We start from the raw sequence: 17,238 nt of genomic DNA, 5'->3' as shown, positions 1-17,238 counted from the left end.
GGTTTCCTCTGGAATTTGTCTGTGTGCCTTTACCCTTTGCTGATTTTGTTCTTGTGTTTTCTTGTTGTAATGACTCAGAATACAACTGTGAGTACAGCTATATGCTGAGTCCTGTGGGTCTTCCTAGACAATCACTAAACATGGGATGTTTTGAGGATCCCTGACACAAATAGTAAGATACTTTCACAATAAACCGATAGCTACCGCTAACAGAATGGCCGTGATAATTTGCTTAAGATTGGCAAACTTGGAGATGTTTTACCTGCCACTAACAAGTACAAAAGTAAGTTCCAAACACCTGACCTTGAATTATATAATGTACATTTTTTGTACCCACCAGGCACTCTAGCAGGAAAAGAATCAGGAGACCCTGCTCCAGCACCACCTTATTCTTCATCTTCTTCAAATTCTAAATGCTCTTCCTCACCAGGGGCTAAAATTCTCCTATATAAAAAAGGACAGAAAAATTAGTGAGCTACTCCACTTAATACACCAGCTAACCCTCAAAGCCACTAACTTCCCAGATAAGATGCTGATTATTAGGTTAATGTTGATATAAATGTCAATGTCAATCATTTCATTGCTACCAATGGTATCAGTCATATCACCAATACCAAATTTGATAGGGAAAAAAATCCAGAAATATTTAAAAAACAGGCATAAAATAGATAATAAAATCAGAAGACAAAATATGGATGCTTATTTATTTACCTTAATGGGACAGGCTGAACATCAAATGGAAATTCTTTATTATATGTGAGAATATTCTTTAGGACTAGAATAAAGACATAGACAAACATTAGTCTTATATCTTATATCTTAGTCCTACATGTTATGTAAGTCTTATATATTAGTTAGTCTTATATGTTATATCTTAAATTGATACTTTTAATCGTATTTTATAGTGTATTAACCACACATTAATATATGTATTTTAAATTCCGAGCTTCACTATCATTTCAAGACTATGCAATTGACTACTGAGTGTATTAGCAAAATAAAAATGTCCATAGTGGACTGCAGGTACCAGTATTTTCAGAGTACTGTAAGATCTCCAAGGAAAGTCTCAGAGCCCTGATAGAAAATAAAGCATAAAATAGTTCTTCAATGTACAAGGTCCTAGGTGATATGGGGTGAAAGAGAATACCTCTTCTTCTGAAGTATTTTAATTAAAAGATTGATACTGAAGATGACTAATTAAAGAGAAATAGATAATCACATCTTATTCTTTATCCTAAGTAGATTTCCCTCAATACTTATCACACTGGTAAGGTTTGTAGCAACAAGGTTATAATTCTAATATTCCTTTTATGATGAAATTTATTATATATGTGTACACACATATATACATGCATATATATGTGTGTGTGTGTGTGTATATATATATATATATATATATATATATATATATATATATACACATGTGTACACACACACACACACACACACACAGCAGACTCTCTCCTCAGGGAAGTCATCAAACAACATAATGCTATCACCTCTTGTTTCCTGGTTGATTACTTTCTGGCATGTAAGCCTACAGACAGATGTTATACAATTCTATCTGTATCTGGAAAAGTATTTTATGAAATTTATTGTTTCATTTCCCAATTTATGGGTTCCTAGTGACTACCTGCAATTATTTCAAGGTGAATATTTAGCATTATTAATTGGGCAACCCATGATTTTTACTCTAATTACTCAGACTTTAATTTTGGAGTCTTGCAGATTTGAGTTAAAAGGAGTATGGCATATTGGATTCCTAAATAAGGAAATTCAAAAAGAACAGCTTGTAATTACATAACTTATTCCAATAGGAGTCAATCATCCAGTGAGAAAGAAGTTGGAAACTTGTACCTAGATTCTCATTACTCACTCTTAATTCTCTCTCCCTTTAGCTCTTCCTCATCCTTTATCTCTTTCTTCTTCTCAACAAATGCATACCGAGTACTCACAATGTTCCAATCACTGCTTTAGGTGTTAAAGATACACAGTAATCAAGAACTCATATTTGGACCTTAGACTTTACTAAGGAAAAGTAGACAATAAATATGCCAATAAATAAACTAGATAATGTAAGATGTGATTAGTGGTATGAAGGATACAAACAGGATGCTGTGTAAAAGCAGAGAGAACTTGGTAGAGTAGCTAAGGTAGACAGGGTGCCTTTCGAAACTAAACTGTAAGAAGACATTTGAGCCAAGACCTGAGATGAGAGGAATCATCCACAAGTGGCTCTAGCATAAGGGCTTCCCAGGTATTAGAGAACAGGCTGGAGCAACAACAAAGGTTCCAAGTAGGAAACAGTTTGCCTTATTCAAGGCATTGAAAGGACTGTGAGAACTTAAGTCTGACAAGCAAAGGGGAAGCAGCAGGAGATCAAAGTAGAAGGTTTAAATCAAAACCTAGCCCTACAATTGCAATAATAACTTGAACATTTACATAAATACTCTTACTCTAATCTCCCCAGTTCTAAAATGAGAATGCTACTTCCTTTACAGGCTATTGAGAGAATTACAGCCTAAATAAATGTATACAAAATGGCAAGGGAAAATCTAAAATGGACATTCACTCTCTCCATGACCTTTTTGATCTAGTTGACTAGAATCCTAATATTTCTTATCTTACTAAGAAGTACTGTTTATTTTTTAATACAAGAACATCTTTTCTATACTTCTGCATGATCATTGTTACTAAACTATTAAATCAACTCAATATTAATAAGTAATATTAAGAAATATTGATCACTTACACAACAATGGAATACATACCCAAGAATGGGGAGCAGGTAACAAAAAGATCATGTCTCACTTATATCAGAAACAAAAACACAGAAAAGATCATATTGTAATAAGAGTTTAATAAAATGGGCAAAAAAATCAACCATTAAAAATGTATATAACAATAATTTTTAAAAGTTGATCCTGTTATGGTGGCATGTGTCTTTAATCCTAGGTACCAAAAGCCTGAGTCAGGAGGACTAGAAGTTCATCTGCCTAAGCAACGTAGGGAGACCCTGTCTCAAAATAAAAATAAAACAATAAAAGAGCTGGGGTTGTAGTTCAGTGGTAGAGTGCTTGCCTTGCACATGTGGCACTGGGTTCGATCCTTAGCACTACATGAAATGAATAAATAAAATAAAGGTATTGTGTCCATCTACAACTAAAAAAGTTTTAAAAAATAAAAAGGACTGGAAATATAGCTCAGTGGTAGAGCACCCCTAGGTTCAATCCCCAGTACATCAAAAACAAACAAAAAAGTTGAAAAATATCTTGGTTATTAAGAATATCTCGGCTGAGTGTGGTAGTGCACACCTGTAATCCCAGAGGCTTAGGAGGATTAAGAATTCAAAGCCAGCCTCAGCAAAAGTGAGGCATAAGCAACTCAGTGAGACCCTGTCTCTAAATAAAATACAAAATAGGGCTGGGGATGTGGCTCAGTGGTTATCTCGCATTTGTATTTTAACAGAATAATTAAATAATATTTTCTTTTCTTTAGTATCAAAGCTCTGAAGAGGAAGTATTTGCTTTAGAATAATAGCTTTGTTATATTATTTTTACAAGTTAAAGTATTATCAAACATTTAATTTATGTGAATAGCTTTAGAACTAAAAAAACAAATTATGTTTTACTTTCTATAAGTGTAGTATAGGTTTACATTTTCAACAACTATGGAATAACAGCTTCTATTGTTCTTTTAAAATAGCTTAAACTTTACATAGAGTTTTCTTTCTACCAATACTAGCAATGGTGTCTTAGGAGGATCTGAAGAGGAGCTTGAATTTTACAAAAGATATTATCATAAGTATGAAGCATGTCATGGGTTGGAGATTCATGGGCTGATTTGGTAGGACTTACACACTTTGGATCACTACATGGCAGACATCTGTTGCTACTCCACCATGGAAAATTCAGCACTCCCAGCCTTTCTCTTGGAGCACGGACCTACCAACCTCCTGAAGCTAACCCTCAAAAGATGACACACAGGCAAATATCAAAATGCATTCTGCTTTTGTGACTGATGTGTTTCATTTTTGTGGTAGGAAAAATGGGCAGCTGCCTCAATTTTGAAAGGGTATTTTTTAAATTATAGGAAAAGATTCCTTCAAAACATTCAAATCTATTTAATTCAACACAATCTTGCCAAGTTCATACTACACTTAAAGCATTCAATAGGCTCTGGGGTAGGGGAAGAGTCCATTCATAATCCCTTTGAGGACTGAAACAAATACAAGTGAAAAATAACACATGTGAGAGTCTGACAATGGATAGTTAAAATGATCCTATACAGGAGAGGAGGCAGAGTTTAATTATGCCTCTGTAGAGACAGCAGAGAAAGCTTTCAGGGAGAGGTGGGATTCTGTGAAGCCTTGAAGGGTGGCTTAATAGAAGGGAATTTTGCAGGGTGGTGGTGGGGAGATATGCTTGCGTAAGCAGCAGTACATTACTGCAATTAACATAAGAAAAAATGGCTCAGACTTTCACAATCATAGTTTTAGTATTTTCAGACAGAATTTAAAAGATTTCAAAATGTTGAAGTAAAGAATACATCAGCCTAATAAACCAGCCGAGAGCTAGTGATGTAGCTCAGTGGCAGAGCATTTGCCTTATATGGGCAATGCCCTGGGTTTGATACCCAGCACCACACACACGCACAAAATTAAATTTTAAAAAAACTTTTTTTTAAAAGAAAGGAAACCAGCTAAGTTCGACATATTAAAAGTTAGAATTCACTATTTTTCCTTAGAAGAGGCTTAATTTTTTAAAAAGCAAGCTTGAATAAGTATACTTAATCTGAAATATTACTAAATACCAATTTGTAGAAAATATTTAATTCCAACTCAATAATTAACTCACAACAAGTGCCCTGCTTGGATAAATTCCAAATTACAGAGTCTACCGTACTGAAATACTCGTTTATGTTTCTTTCAGAAGCAACAGCAAATTAAAATCATCTAAAAGGATAACTATCAAGAAGGGAAAAGTACAAATGAAAAACATTATAAAAAATATAATAAAGTGAATCTCCAAAATACTCTTTCCATTTCTACTCCAAATCTTTTTTAAAAAGCCGAAAAAGTAATAGATTTTAATCTGATCTTCGACTAATACATGGATCAATAATTTCTTAGGAATTTGAACTGGAGAGCTGTACTTAGGAATGATGTAGTACAGCACCACTACAGGTATTCATAACAGCATAGTGAAAGAACCGGTCCAGGTGACCCTAAAACTCATTCCTGGGATTTACAAGCTAATGTTGGTGTTGTCCTTAGCAAAATAAAATTGAGAGGATTCGAGTGCTTAGCATATAGATGCTATTCTAAAAAAAAAAAAGGCAATTAATGAAAGATCTTGTGAGGCAATAGAAGTACTTGAGCATGCTCAGAGGAAGAGATAATAAATATATGAAATAAACATCCACAGTCTTTACAGCCACTCTGTGTATCTATAAGATTCTTAAATTTTGTTTGGAAACAAACAACTAATAGGAAATAGTGACTGAATAAGAAGCCAAAATCCTAATTATTTTTATCATAAAAAACTGAGGGCTGGTGACGTAGTTTACTGGTAAAGCACTTGTCTAACATGCCCAAAGCCCTTGGTTCAATCCCCAGCATCATCTCTCTCTCTCTCTCTCTCTCTCTCTCTCTCTCTCTCTCTCTCTCTCTCTCTCTCTCTCTCTCTCTCTCTCTCTCTCTCTCTCTCTCACACACACACACACACACATACACACACACTCACACACAAACATAATTTTCAGTAGAACCACTGTATAAACAACTGTTGCAACATTTTATTTAAAGCCATCAATGTGTTTTTCTCAAAATAATCTTATATGTAGCCAGTCATAAAAGATCATATATCATATGAGTCCATTTAAATAAAATGTCTTCAATAGGACAATTTATAGACAAAAATCAAACTAATGGTTTCCTAGGGCTGGGAATTGGAAGGGATTTTAGGGGGATGGCAAGAAGTGAATGACTGCTCATGGGAATAGGGTTTCTTCTTGTGGTGATGAAAATGTCCTAAAATTGATTGTGGTGATGTCTGCATAACTCTTCCAATTTACTAAAAAATTGAATATGATATGTTAAATTGGTGAACTGTGCTTTATATAAATTATATCTCAATCATATACAAAGTATTTATTAATGCTTTTGAAAAATAAAGTTTTAGGTACAAAAAAACCCAAAAAATTGTGAGAAATATTACATTGATTAGTATCCTTATATACATTGGATATAGGCATAAGAACTATTTCTGAATATAAGTGTGTCTCTTATAACATCTCCAACTCTTATGATCTATGGCTGGAGATGTAGCTCAGTGGTAAAACGCTTGCCTAGCATGTGTGAGGTCATGGGTTTGATCCCCAGAACCACAAAGAAAAAAAAACTTTATGATCTGGATTACATAAAGTAACCAAAACTATTAAAATGACAGAGTTTATCAGAATTCTTGCCATATTCAGAAGGATGGTGTTCTGAAGAAATGAAATACGATCATCTAAAACTGTGGAAAAGCCACCAGAATCACAACAAATCTGTTACGCATTCCTTTGTTGTTGTCTATTTTTGTTAACTTCTCTTTTCCAACCCAAACAACAGAAAATCAGATCCCCTTCAGTATACTCTGAGAATCCTTTTTCTACCCTGGATTTGCAATACAATCACATTTCAGCTATCTCAATAATATATGTCTTTGTTAGAATTGCTATGAATGAATTAGATATTGGCAGTTTGTGGAATTTATAGGAACATTCTATTTAGTTCTTTTTTGGCAGGGGATACTGGGACTGAACTCAGGGACACTTGACCACTGAGCCACATCCCCAGTCCTATTTTATATTTTATTTAGAGACAGGGTCTCACTAAGTTGCTTAGTGCCTTGCTTTGCTAGGGCTGGCTTTGAATTTGATATCCTTCTGCCTCAGCCTCCCGAGCGGCTAGGATTACAGGCATGCGCCACTGTGCAAGGCCCTCTTTAGTTCTTAAAATAATTTTTTACCTCTTACTCAAAGCATGTTTACATTAAAAGGATTGCACTAGTGTGAACTGAGATAGACTGACAAATGTTCTGAGATCTAGACCCTGCTCAGTTACTGGGGATTTAAATGAAACAGGGCAAACAAATCATTTCATTTCTTTCCTCAATAGAGAATGTGACCACAAGTCTGAGACTCCTTTCTGTTTGAAAATGCTTTGATTTTATGATTCCCTACTTAAAAATCTTACTTAGTTGGATAAATAAAATCTACTATTCCCTAGTCACATAAATGCACTGAGATGTGCAATCTTATCTCAATGAAAAAAGAGTACAGGAGCTGGGTTATAGTTCTGTTTGTAGAGCATTTGCCTTGCATGTGTGAGGCACTGGATTCGATCCTCAACACCACATAAAACAAATAAATAAAACAAAGGTATTGTATCTGTCTACAACTAAAAAATTTTTTTAAAAAAGGATACATTAACTTACATTCATTTAGTTATTCACACTGTGCCTTTGCCCATACTGCAAGATGAAATCCAAATGGTAATTAAAAATGCAAATATTGTAGGAGTTTAAAAGCACCAAAAAGTAAGAGAAATAAATCCAATCACTTTCTGTGCTAAACAATCTTAATATTCACAACAGATAAAACTCTTTCTAAAGGAATATCACTAAAAAATATAAAACAAAACTTACTTGGTTCTAGCTTCTTCAGGTCCTCCAGTTTAAATTTTTCCTGGGACTGTGTGGACTAAATTTAAAATATGCATATTATATCTTTTCATTACAAAGATTTCACTACACCCTATGTCTTTTAAGTGGCAAGAATCAAATATTAAAATAAATATATTTCTTGCTTTAAAGGTAGAAAATGAAAAGTTCCAAACTGATTTTTGGAATATTCAAGCTAATAGAAACAGAAAAAATTAAAATCATATCTTTTATTTCTACAGTGTACAAAGTATGAACTAAATCATTTAAGTGTGAGATCAACTGATCAATTCCAATTGTTACAAAACCCTTCTGAGATAATATTGCTTTGGGCATGAATGTCTAATATCTTATCAGAACAATTTAGAATAATTCATTAAAAAAATCCATTTACCTGTAAAGCTGCACTTCGCAATTCCAAGCATGTTGCAATTTTGCCTATGGTTTTCTGTAGGGAAAAAAATGCTATACATCCCAAGATAATTTTAACTGTCAGTTACTAAAATCAAGAATTTTTATTTATAAGAGATCTATAGGGACTGGGATTTTAGCTCAGTGGTTGAAAACTTGCCTCACATGTGTGAGGCACTGGGCTTGATCCTCAGTACTACATTAAAAAAAAAATAAAACAAAGATATAGTGTCCATCTACAATTTAAAAAATTTACAAAAGAGATCTATACTTCTTTAAAGAAATTATTATTCCTTTTCTAGTACCTTGCAGACTTTAGAGAAGAGAATCTGAAGACAAAGGGCTGAGAAGTGGGAGAGAGATGAGTATATATTCTCCTCTAAACTAATATGCCATAACCAATTCTAAATCAAGTTTGGTTTGGTGATAGGTCTAGATATGATTTAAAGGGCAACAAAAATTGCCATTATGGAAAGCAGTGTGGAGGTTCCTCAAAAGATTAAATATTGAACTACGATATGATCCAACAATTCCACTCCAGGATATATGGCCAAAGGAAAGGAAATCAGTAAGCTGCAGAGACACCTGCACTCCCATACTCATAGCAGCACTATTCCTATTAGCCAAGAAATGGAAACCTAAGAGTCCATCAACTGATAAGTGGATAAAAAAATGTTATATATACACAATGGAATACTATTCAGTCATAAAAATAAAGAAATCCTATCCTTTGCAACAACATGATGGAACAAGATCATTATATTAATGAAGTAAGCCAGGCACAGAGACAAGACCCAAAAAATCTTATTCATGTGGAATACAAAAAAGTTGATTTCATAGAAGTTGAAAGTAGAATAGTAGTTACCAGGGGTTGGAGCCAGTAGGGGTGGGTGGAGGGATAAATAAATGCATCCTACATTTCAAAAGAAAAAAGAAAAATTTGAAAGTTTTTAAACAGAAGAAATGATAAGTGAGTAGAAAATGTTAACTGGATTTAAATATCACACAATATATACATGTATCAAAACATGTTACCCCATTTATATGTACTATCTTTGTTATCTGTAAGTTAAAATATTGACTTTATTTGTTTTAAAAATAGCTTTTTTTAGTTGTAGATGAACATAATACCTTTATTTTATTAATTTGTTTTTATGTGGTGCTGAGGATTGAACCCAGTGCCTCACACATGCTGGGCAAGCAAGCACTCTACCATTGAGCTACAACTCCAGCCCCCCAATACTAACTTTAAAAAAGAAAACAGAAAATTAAAAAGGGGGAGGGCAATGAAAAGGGATTTTTGACATCTTCCCTTCCAATCATCTTCTCATAAAGCCTGAAATTTACTAAAAGATATCTTAAAGATAGCACAATGGTCTAATTTAATTCTGATTAAAGCTCAATTCTGACTTGTTTAAAAACGTAGGCAATATTAACAAAATCAGCATTTGTGATGAATGGTGCAGATTTTACAGTCTACCTGTTTTATAAAATAAGCTATAAAACAGATGTGATAGGGCACAGTCCTTGCTTTTAATATGCTCATGTTCTATTATGTGTGATAAAACATATACAAAATCACTATATTAAAAAGAGAGACACTCAATCTATAAGCTTCAGCAAAATAAGTTCCTTTTATGTCCTAAAGGAAAAGAACAAGATCTATATTAGGAATCCAGTCCCAAAGACTAGGGAGGATTTCCAAATCAAAGAGTTTGGAAAATTGTCATGGTTCAATTACTTAAAATCCCCAACTGAAAGCAGAGGGATAGGTTTGAAAAGTAAAGTGAAGTAGGGCATAGTCATTCTGAAAATGGACCTTCCACAAACTCCTTGCTGAGGAATCTAGGATTTCTTTAACAATAAGTTACACAGAAGTGTGTTTTTATTGTTCTTTTTTTTAACAGACATGCCCTTAAGAACACTGTTGTGAGCTGGGCATAGTTATGTGTACCATCTACTGGGAAGGCTAAGGCAGGAGCCTAAAAGTTTAAGGCCTGTGTGGGCAACACGGTGAGATTCTTTCTAAAAAACAAACAAAAAACCCCTTGGCTATTGTGATACAGGTATGCAATGTATACATAATTTAAAGGAAAGGGGAAAAACTGAAGGAAAAATCATTTAAGTTATTTCAAACTGTCTAAACAATATTCAGAATAAGAATATGAATAGCTAAGGTGGAAATGAAAAGGGGAGATTCATGAGATTCATAAAAGAAATTATCAGGGCAGGCAGCTGAACAATGACACTGAGACTTCTAGGTCCTTCCAAAAAAGATATTTCTGAAATGTCTTTAGGAATAAGTCTAGATCATAAAAGCAAAGAACTGTGTACATCATTTACAATGCTTACAAAATGACATATTTTGGAAAAAAACTGACACATTTTTCTGAACGCATTTTATGTATGACTTACAAAATGTTTAGTAAATTGGGGATTTGGTGATTTTGTGTTTGGTTAATGTTCTTTGAAAGGTAAAAGAGGAGTAAAGGGAAGTAACAGTATTGTCCTGGCCCCTGGTGCTTAGGCTAGTGGACACTCTTCAATTACTGTATCTTCAACAAACAGCTAGGATAGGAACTCACAAAAAAAACTATTATTGAGCAAGATATGCCTCTCAGACACACAAGTAATAATATTTAATTATCTCCATAATCTTTTAAAAATTTCAATATAAAAGCCTAGAAAATATGCAATTTTAATCTGAAAAGAGATTACATTTGAAAATTATATTTATACATAGTTTGCAAAATACTCAGGTTTATTCATCCTCTTAAATAGCTATGTATAGAAACCAGCAGTAAGCAATCTTTTCTACATAAAGTCTAATATCCCCAATCATTGTTGTTCAAATATACCACTCAACTCCAGCAAAACTAGTAAATAATTAAGTATAAATATAATAATCAAATAATTTATTAATAACAAATACTGTTAATTATTAACCACTTATTAATAACTAATGAGCACCTTCCGACAGGCTCTCCTAAGTAATTTATAAACATTAATTTAATTAACCCTCCCCACAACTCAGAGTTAGCTATGATCATTTTACAGGTGTGAAAACTGAAGTATGAACAGGTTAAGTAATTTGTCCCAGTCATCAATGCCTTCTATATAACACACAAGATATTCAATAAAACCACACACTTCAATCAATTCCATTTAGCTATATTCTTTACTATATTCTTTCAAAACTGATTTTATAAAAGAATTTTGCTTGTATTGAGATGTATCAATGAGATAATCTTCAAAATAGTGGTTAGCTTTTTTTCCTTCTTGACTTTAAAATCCATTTTATTTCACACTTCAAACAGTTAAGATAAAAATGTTGTACCTGAACAATAAGAAACCACTAACAAACTATTCTCACTTAAACATTTCTTCAAGTTAAGCAAAGGCAATAGCTTTTTATACAGAAATGTACTGAACTATGGTAAAATACCAACAGGCCTTATTCATAACTATTTTAAGGGACCACACCCAGCTTCAGTATTAAAAAAGAAGTGAAACACTATTATTTCAGCTGTGGCAATAACTTTTAAAACATGTAGATTTTATTGATGTCAAAATCAAGTGCTTGCTACTGAAACAGTGTCACCTTCCTTAAAATGAACAGTTCAGAAAAATGATAAAGAAGCACAAGTTCACATATTCCAGAGTATAAGTATTGATTACTTTAATTAATGTACATTAAACCAAGCACTGAAGTGATGTTTGATTTTTAGAAAGACTTAAATCACTAGCATTTTATTCAAATTAATTGCTCATACCTAATATGATAAGAAACAGAAAACAGTATCATTTTTAGAGTATTATCTACTTTAGTTTGTCATTGCTAAGAAAATTGAGAGCCCTAAAGATCAGTTAAAGGAAAACATGGAATAAAAATGGACAATTAATGAGCTAAATTAATTTTGCTAAAATGTATTCAATTTATATAATGAATAAAATCAGTTTGAAAATAAACATAATTCAGTACAGTCTTTCTTAATCCAGACTTAACTTTTAAATATTTAAGCAGCCACTCATCTTCCATCTAGCTGTTGGAGGAGAGATAACACTGGGGTAGAGAGAAAGTGGAAGTAGAAAGGTGGAATCGATAAAACATAAAACCAGTATATAGTGCTGTGATTCTCATTACCACCAAGTTTGACTCAAAACAGGGAAAAACTTTCTAAGTGTCATGAGACAGGATGTTCTATTTTGTCCAGAATCTTACATGAGAAAATCTACTACACCAAAGTAGGGAATTTCATGGAATGAAAGCTTTTGGCAGCTTTTTGTTGGCCACTAAACCCAGTTGTTATAATGACAAAACTATTGAAAACTGAAATGAAAGCTAAGGGAACTAATTGTGAGGGAGGATCAAATAAGAATCATAAACTCTTGTTTTAACTAGAAATCTTTGAGAATATTAAAAATAGGAAATAAATGTGAAGTTTTTATTCTATCACCAATTAATTTCTTTTAGACAGATTAGTAGTTCTACTTTAGAATTCTTTAGATGTAAAATAAACATTGGAAAAATATGTTATTCTCTTAAAAATTAGGATTTATTTTAATAAAACATTTATTCATCAAATATATTTGAGAGCTCACTGTGAACTAGACAGCAAAAAGTTTCATAAAGAAAGCACTTTAGTAATAAGATTGGTTTTTAAATACCAAAAACATTTTTCAAAGTTCCACTAACTACTGAATGGTTGGCATAATTATATAACTCGTCACTGCTATCAATACATGAAATAGTATAAGCATAAGAAATATAACTCAAAATAAAACAATGTTTTTGCAAAGAATAAGGTTAAAAGCATTTTCTATTTTCCTTTTTGGAGAAAAATAAATTCAGTTTTCTCTCCAGCTTATGTACAGGCATAATATTTAATGCAGATCTAACAGTATGTGTCAAAATTTCCTGTATTATGTTCTTCAGAACCCTAGATCCAATGAAATATTCTGTAAAGAAAGGAGGGGAGCTTTTCAAAAGCAAATAATTTTTAAAATACTGCACAACCAAACTCTTTAAAATATCCAACATACACATTAGAATATTAAAAGTCCAGAGAAGTCACAAACTGTGTGCAAGTAATGCCTATTGGGCTGGGGATGTAGCTTACTGATATATAGAGTGCTTGCTTGCCTAGCATGAGGACCTGGGTTCTATTCTTAGCACAACACACAGACACACACACATACACACAGACACAATCTATTAATTTTTAAGAGCAGTGTTTCCCAGAACATGTCTTGAAGACCTCTCTTTTCTAATCATTATTAACTGAAGACTTTGATAATTTTTTTCTTATGGAACAATCATATAAGGCCTACACATCAATATGAGTGTTTCTGTCTGTTGTGAATATTTCACTTGCATTTTCACAGAAATTTAAACCTTTAAATGCATATAACTTGCCTTATATAGTAGAACAGAATGACTTGGGGTCCTTCTTCAAGACCAAGGAATAGACAGGCAGACAGAAGCTCTGTCTGCAGTTACACCTGGCAGCCAGAAATGCCTCCTGGGCAGGTATTATAAATAATATGTTCCTCAGAAATCAGGCTTCCAGGAGAGGAGGAGGTACAGACCACTTCACATGTAGAGGTCACTGGAGTTTTAGGAAGGAAAGACCTTTTAAAGTCACTTAAGGGTTCTCTAATCTCTCATTTCTTATATAAGGAAAATCAGGCCCAGAGCCAAAGCCAGGATGCAAGACTTCAGTCTTCTAACTCTAGGTCTCAGCTCTCTCCTCTAGGACCTGCAGCCTCCTGGATCTTTTGGAGTACAAGATCTGGGGGTCTTTATAACCAAAGACAAGCTGAACAGCTATAAATTAAAGAATCAATAGCATTATCAACACCAACTCTAGTCTCAGAATACTAAAAAAAATCAAGAAAAAGTTAATTTTTTCCTCATCACTTAACAAGGTTCATTTTTTGATATTAACCTGTTTGTTTTGTAATTTTAGAATGTTTTAGGAGGTCAAAAGACTTTAATCTCAGGCCATGTGGTTCTACTCCTGAGCAACAAATGCTGGAGAAATCTAACTAACTGAAGGCAAACAGGTGACTAAAATATGGGATCATTAAAACTTTTTTTACATTTTTTTATTTTGTCTTCATATTTATAACATACTTCATTAACTATTAATTTATGTACCTGGATATCTAAGATTCTATTCATCAAGATTTAGATATTTTAAGTCTTAATTCAATGATGCCGGCTGATCATTTCATAAACAACTCCTAGACAGACTTCACAAATTTTATAGAAGTGGTATAGTGTACAGTCTTTGTTCCTTTCCTTAAGCATATCAGCTATTTCCTTTGTGATAATTATTTTCCAGGACTAAGATCCTAAGTCTCTTAAATCTATTGTGGATATTAGCACTTATTAAGGAAAAAAGAAAAACACCCTTTTAAATTGCAGTAACATAATTTTTTTGAAGTAGATTTTAAATATTTTAAAAATACAAATATATTTGGGCAAGAAATACAGCTAACCCTCTGGGGGCTTTTTCTCCCCAAACTCCTGTAACTAAGAATTAATAAACACAGGCATATGGACTAAAAACTTGCTTAGGTTTAATTAAAAAGTTATGCAAAAAATTACTCCCATTTCCCCTTGTGCAAAAAAAGAAAAGTATTAATAAGAGTGAATTAGGTCACCAGGATTTTCACACTGCCTTTTCTTAAGAGATGAGGAAAAGACTAACACATATTTTTCACTATCTACAGGATTAAAAATTGACTTAAAACTAGTTACTTTGAGCCAGGAGAAAATGGGAGTTGTTTCCTCCCATTTCTTCTCTTCTTTTAGAATGAAGTTACTTTAAAGTATCCCCTTTTACATAATCTCTATCAGGGAATCAACTTGATATACAAAAATTTTAATTCAAGGAAGAAAGAACAATACTGAAACATTTTGCAATCTTATATATTTATTTAGCTGACAGATCTGTACGCCAACTTCTTGACTTGAGCTAATTTTTTTTCCATTTGTTTTTTAGTTTGGGGGGTTTTGTGTGTGTTTTCTGTTTTGCTTTGAGAGGTGATACATAAAGAGTTATGAAAATTCAGAGTTAAGCATTGAGGTGGAATGCACTTATTCCCAATCCTTCTGTTTTTCCAAGTGACTTGGAACAAACTCCAGTCTTTGGGTTACCCACGCTTTTCAACTAAAAGTGCGGATGACTTCCATTAGAGTTAAATAAGGCCTAAATAGTTAACTAAAGTAATTCATTAAGTGATAAGTTATATATCTGTATAAATGTTCACTTAATGTTAGGCAAAGCATAATCAATCTGATTTTTTTTACTTAAATATAACAGTTTTTTGTTTATTTTTCTGCTTAATGGACTCAAGAGCAATTTCATTTGGAATTGAATATATCTAGATATTATTTGATGGTACCTTTTGCTCTTCTGTGGATTCAGAATTGTTGTGTTGAGCTTGGGCCTCTTTTTGTAGATGTCTTGCTAATCTGTAAGAAGAAAACTTTTTTTTAGAACTGAAAGCAAACTATCTCAACTGCAACAAAGTAAAACAAATTAAATCTCTTAAAAACAATAAAGTGCATAATACTTTGTTATGTTATTGAAGTAATTCCACATTTTCAAGGCAAATCTACATTACCCTGAGAATCAAACTTTTTTACAAAAAAAAAGTTTGTACAAAATAATGATGAAATAAGATACTTTTTATACCATTTCACTGGGACGAATTTCAGAATCTTAGAGCTGCAAAGAATCTCAAAAAGCACAAAATTCAACTTTCTTTACTATGCACTAATTTCTTCTATAAACAACCAATAAATAGTTGTCCAGATTCTACTTTAACACTTCCAGTGAGCACCAATAATATATCAACCATAGATACGTTATCATTCTATCATAATTCATTTCCCAATGAGATTTGCCCAAATCCAAATTACAGCCATGACAATAACTCCATCAAAATATGCTTTTGAAACATTTTTAAATGGAAAATAAAGAAAAGCCATCCACCAATCAAAAACAGAAAATACTGCTTGCCCAGTTTTATCATCATATCTAAAAATGGCAGGTAGGCCTTGAGTGAGTTTTCCAGGATGAATTTATGATGCTAGTCCAAGCTCAATGGTGAAGATCCAAAGCTATTTCTGAGACAGCAAAAGGCAAAGACTTACTCTTATGAAGAAAGAGAGGAAAAAAAAAGAGACCAATTTTAGACACAGTATTTGATTAGACATATTTCTAAACAAGTTATAAAAATGGCCAATATACACATGAAAAGATATTATGTATCATTAGACATCAGGGAAATGCATATCAGAATCATAAAATAATTACTTAGCACCCATGCAGATGGATATAATTTAAAGAGATGAAGAAAATAATAGGCGTAGGGAGAGTACGGAAAAAACTGGAACCCCCATACATTGCTGATGGGAATGTAAATTGGTGCCAGCCATTATGGAAAAGTTTAATATAGTTAAATACAGAGGAACTGTATGCTCCATCAAACTCCTTAATGGATATATCCAAAAGAACTAAAAATAAATGTTCACACAAAGCACATGTACACAAATGTTTACAGCAGCATTATTTGTAATAATCAAAAAGTCATAAAACCAAAATGTCCATCAACAAAACGTGGTACATATATTCAGTAGACTATTATTCAGTCATAAAGAGGAATGAAACTCACATAATATGCTAGCTACAGTTATGAATGAACTTCAAAAAGATTATGCTATATAAAAAGAAGTCAGATGTAAATGGTCATGTTATATGATTCCATTTACATGAAATGTCCAGGAAAGGTAAATTCATAGAGAAAGAAAGCAGATGAGTGGTTTCCAGGATATGGAAAAATTTAGAATGACTGATACCAGGTATGAAGTTACTTCTTGGAGTGGGAGAAATTTTTAGGAATTACAATAGTGATGGTTATAACACATTGTGAATACATTAAAGACCACTTCACTGTACACGTTAAAATAGTGAGTTTTATGGTATATGTAAAAAAAAGCTAGCAAAATATTTTGAAAATAAGATTGCTATTCTGGTTGAGGTCTGGGAGTAGGAATGACAGCAAGTGCTAGGTAGAAAAGGCAATTAAAGAAGAAGTTCATCACAGT

At 32.8% G+C, this 17,238-nt stretch overlaps 1 long non-coding RNA gene across 1 annotated transcript; it reads right to left on the bottom strand.

Annotated features, from left to right (window-relative positions):
• Positions 1-386: 386 nt before the first annotated feature.
• LOC143641223 (uncharacterized) lies at positions 387-7,726 on the bottom strand. Its single transcript, XR_013155261.1, has 3 exons — positions 7,692-7,726; positions 712-775; positions 387-444 (listed from the first exon to the last, which is right to left on the bottom strand). It is a non-coding gene; the product is annotated as an uncharacterized LOC143641223 (long non-coding RNA).
• Between the last annotated feature and the right edge of the window lie 9,512 nt (positions 7,727-17,238).

This window comes from Callospermophilus lateralis, unplaced genomic scaffold (assembly GCF_048772815.1).
Source record: "Callospermophilus lateralis isolate mCalLat2 unplaced genomic scaffold, mCalLat2.hap1 Scaffold_91, whole genome shotgun sequence".
In the NCBI taxonomy this organism is placed as follows: domain Eukaryota; kingdom Metazoa; phylum Chordata; class Mammalia; order Rodentia; family Sciuridae; genus Callospermophilus; species Callospermophilus lateralis.
The sequence above is the reverse complement of the archived record's forward strand: the minus strand, read 5'-3'. Positions and strand labels throughout refer to the sequence as shown.